Genomic DNA, 12,017 nt, shown 5'->3' on the forward strand with positions numbered 1-12,017 from the left:
TGCAATACGAGTGTGCAGTTGCTGTGGTAAGCAAAGCTGTCATGGCCTTTACTCCACAGCAAAATAGGAAGGAGGCCATTAATCAAATTACCATATTTATGTATAATTATAAACTGAATTAAGTACCCTGAAGGTACCATGATATCCTGGAATAACAACAATAATAAAACCAATTTTATGTGAATAGAGCATTCATTTGGAGGTACAAATGAAAGGTGTCCCAGGAAGGGAGGAAGAGATGTGAGCTATCTAATGTGGCAGTAGCATGTTCAAGGGCCCTGAGGCAGGAAGCAGCGTAGCAGCTCCCACAGACTAGAATGCCTGTGTGGCTGGAGTGAGGGCAGAGGGCAAGATGTTCTAAATGAGGCTGAGAAAAAAGCAGAGGGCATTAGCAGGGACTTGAAGGCCATGGAAAGAACTAAATTTCCATCTTAACTGCCATGCGTATGCGCTAAGTCACTTCAGTTGTGTCCAACTCTGTGCGGACCCTATTAACTGTAGCCCGCCAGGCTCTTCTGTCCATAGGATTCTCCAGGCAAGCATACGGGAATGAGTTGCCCATGCCCTTCTCCTTAACTGCCGTAGGAATCCCTTAAATCGTCTTAAGAAGTGAAGTAATTATGTTTATGCTTCCCAGGTGGCTCAGTGGTAAAGAATCTGCCTGCCAATTTAAAGAGATGGGACCTCCCTGTTGGTCCAGTGGTTAGCACTCTGTGCTTCCAATGCAGGGGGCCTGGGTCCAATCCCTAGTCATGGAACTAAGATCCCACATGCCTGTGGCACAGCCAAAAATATATAGGGCTTCCCTCATATCAGTAAAGAATCTGCCTGCAATGCCAGAGACCCACGTTCGATCCCTGTGTTGGGAAGATCATCTGGAGAAGGAAACAGTAACGCACTCCAGTATTCTTGCCTGGAGAATCCCATGGACAGAGGAAGCTGGCAGGCTGCAGTCCATGGGGTCCCAAGAGTTAGACACGACTTAATGTCTAAACCACCAGGAGATTCCAGTTCAATACCTAGGTCAGGAAGATCCCCTGGAGATGGAAATGACAACCCACTCCAGCATTCTTGCCTGGGGAAATTCCATGGACAGAAGAGGCTGGTGGGTTCCATTCCATAGGATTGCAAAGAGTTGTACACAACTGAGCACACACACACAATTATGTTTGTGCTGCATAGATACCTGTGTGGCTTGATGCTAAGAGGACACTAGAGCATTAATGTGGCAAACTGGGGTTTCTGTTGTTTGCCTAAGTCATGCCTGACTCTTTGTGACACCATGGACTATAGCACACCAGGCTCTTCTGTCCTCCAGTGTCTCCCAGAGTTTATTAAAATTCATGTCTATTGAGTCAGTGATGCTATCTAACCATCTCATCTTCTGCCACCCCCTTCTCCTTATGCCTTCACTCTTTCCCAGTATCAGGGTCTTTTCCAATGAGTTGGCTCTTCACATCAGGTGGTCAAAGTATTAGAGTTTCAACTTTAGCATCAGCCCTTCCAATGAATATTCAGGATTGATTTCCTTTAGGATTGATTGGTTGATCTCCTTGGAATCCAAGGACTTCTCCAACACCACAGTTTGAAACCATCAATTCTTTGGTACTCAGCTTTCTTTATGGTCCAACTCTTACATTTGTACATGACTACTGGAAAAACCATAGCTTTAACTATACAGTTCTTTGTCAGCAAAGTAATGTCTCTGTTTTTAAACATGCTGTCTAGGTTTGTCATACCTTTCCTACCAAGGAGCAAGTGTCTTCAATTTCATGGCTGCAGTTACCGTCTGCAGTGATTTTGGAGTCCAAGAAAATAAAATCTGTCACTGCTTCCACTTCCCCCCCAACCCCGCCATCTATTTTCCATGAAGTGATAAGACCAGATGCTATGATCATAGGTTTTTGAATGTTGAGTTTTAAACCAGCTTTTTCTCTCTCCCTTTCACCCCCATCAAGAGGCTCTTTAGTTCCTCTTTACTTTCTCCATTAGAGTGATATTATCTGTATATCTGAGGTCGTTTATATTTCTTCTGGCAACCTTGATTCCACCTTGTGATTCATCCAACCTAACATTTCACATGATGTACTATGCATATAAGTTAAATAAGCAGGGTGACAATGTACAGTCTGACATACTCCTTTCCCAATTTTGAACCAGTTCATTGTTTCATGTCTGGTTCTAACTTGCTTCTTGACCCACATACAGGTTTCTCAGGAGACAGGTCTGGTATTCCCATCTGTTCAAGTATTTTCCATAGTTTGTTGTAATCTCAAAGGCTTTAGCATAGTCAGTGAAGCAGACATTGATGTTTTTCTGGAACTCCCTTGCTTTCTCTATGATCCAAAGAATGTTGGCAATTTGGTCTTTGGTTCCTCTGCATTTTCCCCATTACTGTGATTTGCATTCTCCCTTGACTACCTTGACTTTGGTCTCAGGATATTCTAGTTAGCCAAATCCCTTAGGCACAGCATATGAACACATCTGGAGTTCACTCCACCTTTGAGTGAAACCCCTCTCCTTTCAGGTAATTTTGAATGGTTTCATATCACCTTGTTCCTCTGATCCTGTTTAAAATTAAAACATGATTAGACGTCAGTGTCTGTATGTCTTAACTTCTGAATAATTTTCAATCTTCAAAAAATTTTCTTGGCTTAAATACCACCAAATAAAATCCTGGCTCATGCATTTTCAAGTCAGTTAAGGCCTAGGGTGGTTTGACAGTTAATATACATCACATTTCTCTAAACTTTCAACTTGAATAAAAGTAAATGAAAAATGAAGAGTTCTTTGCAATCTGGTAAAGCATCCATGGTGAGCCACCCAGAATAATAATGGATGAACCCAGTTATAAGAATTATATGAAATTACTTGGTGCTTTAAGGACTAGGTAAGCTCAAAGTAGATAGTATTCAGAAGGCTCTTTCATTCCCACTGAGATTCCAAAGGAGATCTTAAAACAGAGGGGGAAAAAACACTTTGTGCAAGAAAAGGCAAGACTGCTTTTAAAGGTTCAAGTCATCTAATTTCATTCCTATTCTCTCCTTTCCCCTATCACCCTTATGCAGAGTGCAGCAAATAGGTATCATTTGCCTTTTTAATAATCTGAATCTTAACAATGAACACACTGAAGAAATGACCACATGGTCTTCTCTGTATTCAGTTAATTAAGAGTAAGTATTCTGCTGATTTGCAATTTTGCAGAACAACCAACCAGCTGTTTGACTGCATTTTTCATTAACAAACAGTGAGTTTGGAGTTGTAAAAACACATCTTAAGGCTGCATTCAGTGAAGTAATTATCTAAGGCAACATGGCTATTAAGAGGTGAAAATAGTAACAAACCATGCTTGGAATTTGGGTTTAAATCCTTAATTAATTTTAAATTATTCTAATGTATATTATATCATATATTATATTAATTATTAATTTATATTATATTCTATAATAATTTCATAGATAATAGACCTAAAGAAAAATGTTCTAAATATTAAAAATACCTGAAAATAAAGATGAGAAATTGAATAGGCAAGAAGAAAATTTCTTGCTTAGCGGAAAGTTCCTCCACATTTCCCTGTAAATCAAGATTGAAAAGCAAGGTATACTATCTACAGCAATAAATGCCAGATAATTGCTTCTGAGGCCATATTTTCCCCAACAGAAAGATCCTCTCAGTAAATAAATGTCCAAAGTTGTGGTTTTTTTAAACTAGCATTTATCTTTCTACAAACAGCAAGCTAATTGCAAGGAATTCAGAGTTCACTGGCTCAGTGCAACCTCCTAAATGCAAGGCCTTTCTGGGCCAGAATTAAGACTCTGTACGCCCAAGATAGCTTGCTGCTTTCAAAAGGGAAGGATGTCATATTCCCCATGATCCCAACTCCAAAGAAGAAAGATACATGGACTTCTTATCTCTCTTGCATTATTAGTACAAATTCTGACCTTCCCTAAACTGAACTTTCCAAAGTGAATGGTGGAATTGGGAAAACAGAAAGTCAAGCTATGGACATTCTATTAAAGGAGCTCCTAAACAAGGAGGACTTCGGGGTAAAGAGGAAGGCTTCCCTTGTAGTTCAGCTGGTAAAGAATCCGCCTGCATTGCGGGAGACCTGCGTTCAATCCCTGGGTTGGGAAGATTCCCTGAAGAAGGGAAAGCTACCCACTCCAGTATTCTGGCCTGGAGAATTCCAAGGACTCTACAGTCCACAGGGTGGCAAAGAGTTGGATGTGATTGAACCAGTTTCACTTTCAAGGAAAGGGCAGGGGTGCTGTGTGCTAAGTTGCTTCAGTAGTGTCCAACTCTTTGCAACCCTATGGACTGTAGCCTTGCCAGGCTTCTCTGTCCATGGGATTCTCCAGGCAATACTGAAGTGGGTTGCCATGCCCTCCTCCAGGGGACTTTCCCGACCCAGGGATAGAATCCATATTTTCTGCAGCTCCTGCACTGTAGAGGAATTCATTACTGCTGAGCCACAAGGGAAGCCCAAAGGGCAGGGGGACGGAAGGAGCTGGGAAACTGGGATTAACGCATAAATACTATTGACAATATGTATAAAATAGATAACTAGATATCTTATAGATAATAAGATAATAATATTATAGATAATAAGAACATATTGTATAGCGTAGGGAACTCTACTTAATGGACTGCGGCAACCTGAATGGGGAGGAAGTCCAAAAGAGAGAAGGGATATATGTATATATATATAGCTGATTCATTTTGCTGCACAGTAGAAAGTAACACAACATTAAAAAGCAATGATACTCCAATAAAAATTACTTTTGAAAACAGAGGAAGGCTTCTGACTGGTGTTGTTCTTCATGTTCTATCTAAATCTGAATATTTGAGGATTGTATATACAAAGTTTGCCTTTGAGAATTTTCTAACCAAGTTCCTAATTTTTCTTTCAAGTCACCAGGTCTGTGTCATCCACTAATTCAAATAAATATTGACAACCAAAATGTCTGAGGTCTTCAATGATCATTCTTTCAGACTCCCTCCTCTCAGAGGTGAACTATAAGCCCCGAGTCACATAGGGAATTTGTTGGTGACATATCCAAAACCAGAGAAGGGGCTCACTAAGTGATTTTGATCATTCCTCCCAGTTCTTTCGAAAAGCAGTTTTTCCTCCCCAGTGTGCTGAAAGCATAGGAGCCACCAGAGGAATTAGTTCTTCATCTCCAAATCCTTCCAGACCAGTTCGGCTGGCTGGTTCCCCCAGCTTCCTTAACCTAACTTTTCCTTCCCTCATTTGTCTCCTAAGAATGCTCTTTCATCAGGGCCTTGCATCTTTCCCAGGATGTGATTGTTCTGTTTTGCTCCCTCTGGCCCACCACACACACCGTGGTGGTGTGTCAGAGCCACCCCATCCTTCCAAAGTCCCAGCGGGGCTCTGTTCCAGAAGGGCTGTGACCCCCTACCCCCACCTCATCTTGCTCCTCTCTGCTTCCCGTTAAAATACTTGTAACTGAACATAGCCAGATATGAGGCTTTAGTTTTACCACACAGTTTTGACAAAAATACTGGATACATTTCATGTTTACATACCATAAAATTGAAATTATCAGCCATTGTGCTCAAAGCTGAGTGCCCTCGACTTTGCAGACATTTTGCCTATAAAACAGGAGTTCTCTTCTGGCTTCCTGTGTGTGGATGAAATGCCAGTGAGGTCATGATAGAAGCCAGAAAGGACTCTTAGAAACCAAGACCACTGCATCAATAACACCATTGCTGAAGTGAGAGGGGGAAATTACGCAAAATCCAATAAAAAAAATAACTCAGATGGACTGTCATGCTCTAAAGAGGAATGCCTCAGGGCAAAAATAACACACACATGCACACACACACACACACACACACTTAGATGAACAACCCAGGCTTAAAGTTCAGTCTTTGTCTGCATTGTGTCTCTAAAGTTTCCACTTCAAACAGAGCAGAATGACCTGAAGTGTCTTTTCTCATTTTCGTGTAACTTCTTTCAGCTTTTCTGTCAATAAGAAAACTGGGTTTTCAGTCTGTTCACCCTCCCACAGCCTGACCAACTGAAGTCAAAACCAGCCCTACCATTTTCCTCCTTCGTGCAATGAACCTCACATTGGTTTTTGTCTTGACAAACGTCCCTCAACAGCCTACATACCAACCTTTAAAACAATTCAGTCATTCTGTCCTTTAGGCACCCTAAGTTATTCACATTTTGTTCATTTCCAAGTGACTCCCAAACACTTTGCTCTCATCTTCCTCCTTCCCCAAACTAAAAACTCAAGGTTATTACAAAATATACACAAATGCTCTTACCAAATGTGACAACCACTCTGAATGGCTCTAGAAAGAATAGTCATGTTCACCAACAGATATAGAACACAGAATCATAATCTGTTGTGTTAAATAGCCTTTATTTAGTGACTAGGGTAAATATTACTAATAATAATGCTTTAAGAACAACTGAAATGGCTCTAAAATGTTTTATTTATGAAAGTGAAAGTTGCTCAGTCATGTCCAACTCTTTGCAACCCCATGGACTATACAGTCCATGAAATTCTCCAGGCCAGAATACTGGAATGGGTAGCTGTTCCCCTCTCCAGGGGTCTTCCCAACCCAGGAATCGCACCCAGATCTCCCTCATCGCATGCAGATTCTTTACCAGCTGAGCCACAAGGGAAGCCCACGAATACTGAAGTGGGTAGCCTATCCCTTCTTCAGCAGATCTTCCTGACCCAGGAAGCAAACCAGGGTCTTCTGCATTGCAGGCAGATTCTTTACCAACTGAGCTATGAGGGAAGCCCAAGTGTCTTAGTCATGTTTGACTCTTTGTGACCCAGTGGACTACACAGTCCACGGAATTCTCCAGGCCAGAATACTGGAGTAGGTAGCCATTTTGTTCTCCAGACAATCTTCCCAACCCAGTGATCGAGCCCAGGTCTCCCACATTGCAGATGGATTCTTTACCAGCTGAGCCACCAGGGAAGCCCTTTTATTTATAAAGCCTGCTATAAATTACAATAAGCTTTTTTTGGTTTGGTCAACTAAAACATCATCTACTATAGAGAATCCCCCGTGTGAAATACTAAAATTTTACCCAAAAATGTGGTAAATAAACAGCTACCATTTACTTTGCTCCTGCTGTATATAAAAACCAAGCAACATAAACTCATTTTTTCCCTTACATTCATCCAGTGAAACAGGGGTTATTGGCTGTATTTTGTATGACTCAGATAAAGATGTGACCAAAGGTCACAAAGCTAGTAAATGACAAGATGGAGACTTGAATCTGGTTCTCTCAGATGTTAAGTTCAGGTTTTTCAACTAGGCTTACTATTTCTCATGGGTGCCTGGCATCTTCGAACAGAAGAAGAGGAAGCTTTAAAGGAGAAATGACATTAGGATATTGGTGTGTGGTTAATCATTCAGTCATGTCCGACTTTTTGTGACCACATGGTCTGTAGCCTGCCAGGCTCCTCTGTCCATGGGATTCTCCAGGCAAGAATACTGGAGTGGGTTACCATTTCCTTCTCCAGGAGATTTTCCCAACCCAAGATTGAACTGGGGTCTCCTGTATTGTAGGTGGATTTTTTTTTGCCACCGAGCCACCAGTGAAGCCCTTAGGATATCTGCCTCTTCCTTATAAGTAGCGTTAAATCCTACATCAGAGTCCTGAAATCCTAAAAGTTTACAAATTCAAGTATGATTTAACCTACCTGTTCATACTGCCTTAGAAATTTGCTGTGTAAAGATTTAGTGTGCATCTCTGCCAAACCCCAAAATATGTGTTGCATGGCTTAAAACAGTTATCACACTTCAACTACAGTAGCTATAAATGATTGATACAGAACTCAGGGTATTCACTCTAGTAGATGAAGTAAATGTGACTCAGTTAAAGCCCAACATGTTTCAATTCTACAGAGTCCATTTTCTTGACTGTATGTAGACGTTTTTGGCTAAGAAAGATGTACACGTTTATCAAGCCCTGGAGAAAAGCAACACTTGCTCTGGAAAATGTGTATAGGGGCGTTTGAGGGATGAGCTGGATGGATGGAAGAGTCAGGCAATCAGTGTGTAAAGCAAGTTAACTCAGAGGAGCTGCCACTTTATGTATAACACCGATTTCTGCAACAGAGACAAAAGAAAGTCCTGACTGCTAGAAAAGTATCTGGCCTAATAGACCATGAAGAGGAGCTGAATTTTGTCTCTGCAGAGCTCTATGTTTTTTGTTGACTTATCTTGCACTCTTAGGAGTGAGACTACCGAATTTCAAAGACTAATTTTGTCTTCCGTCTCTAGGAGCTCACTATAGACACACTTTTTTTCTCTCCTTGAATTCTGAATTTGTATTTAGAGGTAGAATTGTTACCACAGCCTTATAAAAATGTCCCATCCAGGGAAAACAAAAACATGTTTACACAATAGCTTCCTCTGGATCTTAAAAAATTAAAGGTGATTTGATACCGAACATCTTTAGTAAGAATTAGAATTTCTCTCATGAAATTACTTACCATTTTCTTAATTGGATGTATTCACCCCAGTATGTCAAGTCCTGTGTTTGAATGGTTTCCTGTGACTCTTCAGAGGGAACGCTTTAATAACAAGACCCTGTGTGTGTCACTTTATATTTGGTGAGAGGATTGCACTGGCTCTAATTATATTATAAATGGGACAGCTTCATTAACTAAAGTGGCAGAAATAACAAAAGCATCTAATACTTATTCCACCTGGACATTTCACAAAGCTGAATGACGCTTCCCTATTCAAAAATGCCTCTCTAGTGCATTTATTAAAATGAGCTTTCAACAAAACCATTGACTAGAGAGAGAAGATAGCCTCAGCTGTGCTAAAACTTGATTTCCTCTGAGTACCAAATAGCTTCATAAATATTTCAGTACAGATATCAGGGGAAAGCATTTAGAAATTAGAAAGTATGGCAGTGTTTGCAGATTTAGGAATAGCCACAAGTGATTCATGTCAGTTCCGACTTAAAGACCACCTACTATATACTAGGCCATGATCAATGCCAGTGATGCAAAAACAAATGAGAATGGTTTAAAGAGTCCATGGAGCTTCAGGGTGAAATAAACATTTAAATAAAATTTTAAAGATAGCATGGCAGGTATTCTGAGAGAAACATGGAAATAAAAGCAGCTTCAGTGTCCCTCTTCTGAGCCTCTGCCTCCTGTTGCTGTGCTGTGTTCTCATCCATGTTATCTCATTTAATCCTCACAACTAATGATGTGATCAGGTGTTATGAGCTACTGTGGATTTATTCACTCAACAAGGATTTATTGAGTACTTACTTTGGGCTGAGCACTATTCTATGCGCTGGATAACAGGGAACAAGACAAAAATCCCTACTTTCATGGAGTTTCCATTGTCTTGGGAAGAAACAGAAAACAGAAAAATCACTAAATGTATATAACATTTTAAAAGGTGATAAGTTCTATGGAGAAAATTAAAATATGAAAAGGAGGGTGACGAATATAGTTATAAATGGAGTGGATTTCAGGAGGCTTCACTGAGAAAAACACATTTGCACAAAACCCTAAAGAAAGTGAGGTAGGGAGCCATAGTGAGAAGCAAGAAGGAAGGAAGTTAACCACACCCATGGAGCAAAGAACTGGCTATGCTGAGAAAGGGAGGAAGACAGCCTTATTCACCTCTGAAGAAAGGGAATTGCAGACAATTGTAAGGTACGTGTAAATATCTTAAGGAAATACAAGCCACTCAGCAGATTTAGTGAAAGCAAGGAATGCATGAAATAATGCCATTTATGTAAAATTATGTGTCTATTCAAGGAGATATATGAAAAAATGTTCAGAGATAGTAATGGAAATTTATTTGAGTGGTAGAGTGTCAGTTCAGTTCAGTTCAGTCTCTCAGTCGTGTCCGACTCTTTGCAACTCCATGAATCGCAGCACGCCAGGCCTCCCTGTCCATCACCAACTCCCAGAGTTCACTCAGACTCACATCCATCAAGTCAGTGATGCCATCCAGCCATCTCATCCTCTGTCGTCCCCTTCTCCTTCTGCCCCCAATCCCTCTCAGCATCAGAATCTTTTCCAATGAGTCAATTCTTCGCATGAGGTGGCCAAAGTACTGGAGTTTCAGCTTTAGCATCATTCCTTTCAAAGAAATCCCAGGGCTGATCTCCTTCAGAACGGACTGGTTGGATTTTCTTGCAGTCCAAGGGACTCTCAAGAGTCTTCTTTAACACCACAGTTCAAAAGCATCAATTCTTCGGTGCTCAGCCTTCTTCACAGTCCAACTCTCACATCCATACACGACCACTGGAAAAACCATAGCCTTGACTACATGGACCTTTGTTGGCAAAGGAATGTCTCTGCTTTTGAATATGCTGTCTAGGTTGGTCATAACTTTCCTTCCAAGGAGTAAGCGTCTTCAAGGGTGGCGGCTGGGAGGACCAACCCCACGTCCAAAGAGCAGTGGCTCCGCTGGCGCAGGAGGGCCGAGAGGAACTATCCCACGTTGAAGGTCAGGAAGGGCGGCGGTAAGGAGATACCCCTCATCCAAGGTAAGGAGCAGCGGCTGCACTTTGCTGAAGCAGCTGTGAAGAGATACCCCACGCCCAAGGTAAGAGAAACCCAAATAAGACAGTAGGTGTTGCAAGAGGGCATCAGAGGGCAGACACACTGAAACCATACTCACAGAAAACTAGTCAATCTAATCACACTAGAAACTAAGCCATGCCCGTGGGGCAACCCAAGATGGGCGGGTCATGGTGGAGAGATCTGACAGAATGTGGTCCACTGGAGAAGGGAATGGGAAACCACTTCAGTATTCTTGCCTTGAGAACCCCATGAACAGTATGAAAAGGCAAAATGATAGGATACTGAAAGAGAAACTCCCCAGGTCAGTAGGTGCCCAATATGCTACTGGAGATCAGTGGAGAAATAACTCCAGAAAGAATGAAGGGATGGAGCCAAAGCAAAAACAATACCCAGTTGTGGATGAGACTGGTGATAGAAGCAAGGTCCGATGCTGTAAAGAGCAATATTGCATAGGAACCTGGAATGTCAGGTCCATGAATCAAGAGTGTCAGTTACTTGTCTCCAAATTTTCTGATTTGTGTGAATGGTTTCCAATAGAAGTATATTATTCTGTCATCGGGGAGAAAAAAATGATTTTTTTCCTTTTTGGAAAAAAAATTGAATTGGCCTACATTCACTCTTGAATTTAGTGACTTAGATGGTTAAATCCATCTCTACCCACTTTTTCTAAGTAATAAACATTCTGATTTCAGGGCTCATTAACAACTAGTTTAGCCACAACCATTTTCCCCAGACTTTTCTCTGGCTAGCCATGGCCATATGGGTAGGTTTACCCTAGGGTTTGTACATGAAAGAAGTTGGGATGATTCTAAAGAAGTGGCCTTAAAAGAAGGGGCATCATGGACTTTTTCAGCTCTTCTTCCTCCTGCCAGCCTGAAATCAGACATAATTTCTGATACACATTTTCTTAGAATGTAGGAACAATTTTCTTGATATCACAGATGACTTCATAAACCACACAACCAGCCCTTACTCCCACCTTCAGATTTCATAGCAAGAATAAAATTAGGAGTTTGGGATTAACACACTACAATATATAAAGTAGATAACCAATAAGGACCTACTGTACAGCACATTATACTCATTATTTAACTGTTGCTTCCTTATCTGCATATAGGTTTCTCAAGAAGCAGGTCAGGTGGCCTGGTATTCCCATCTCTTGAAGAATTTTCCACAGTTTATTGTGATCCACACAGTCAAAGGCTTTGGCATAGTCAATAAAGCAGAAATAGATGTTTTTCTGGAACTCTCTTGCTTTTTCCTTGATCCAGCAGATGTTGGCAATTTGATCTCTGGTTCCTCTGCCCTTTCTAAAACCAGCTTGAACATTTGGAAGTTCACAGTTCATGTATTGCTGAAGCCTGGCTTGGAGAATTTTGAGCATTACTTTACTAGCATGTGAGATGAGTGCAATTGTGCGGTAGTTTGAGCATTCTTTGGCATTGCCTTTCTTTGGGATTG

The sequence above is a fragment of the Bos javanicus genome, chromosome 6, assembly GCF_032452875.1.
Source record: "Bos javanicus breed banteng chromosome 6, ARS-OSU_banteng_1.0, whole genome shotgun sequence".
In the NCBI taxonomy this organism is placed as follows: Eukaryota; Metazoa; Chordata; class Mammalia; order Artiodactyla; family Bovidae; genus Bos; species Bos javanicus.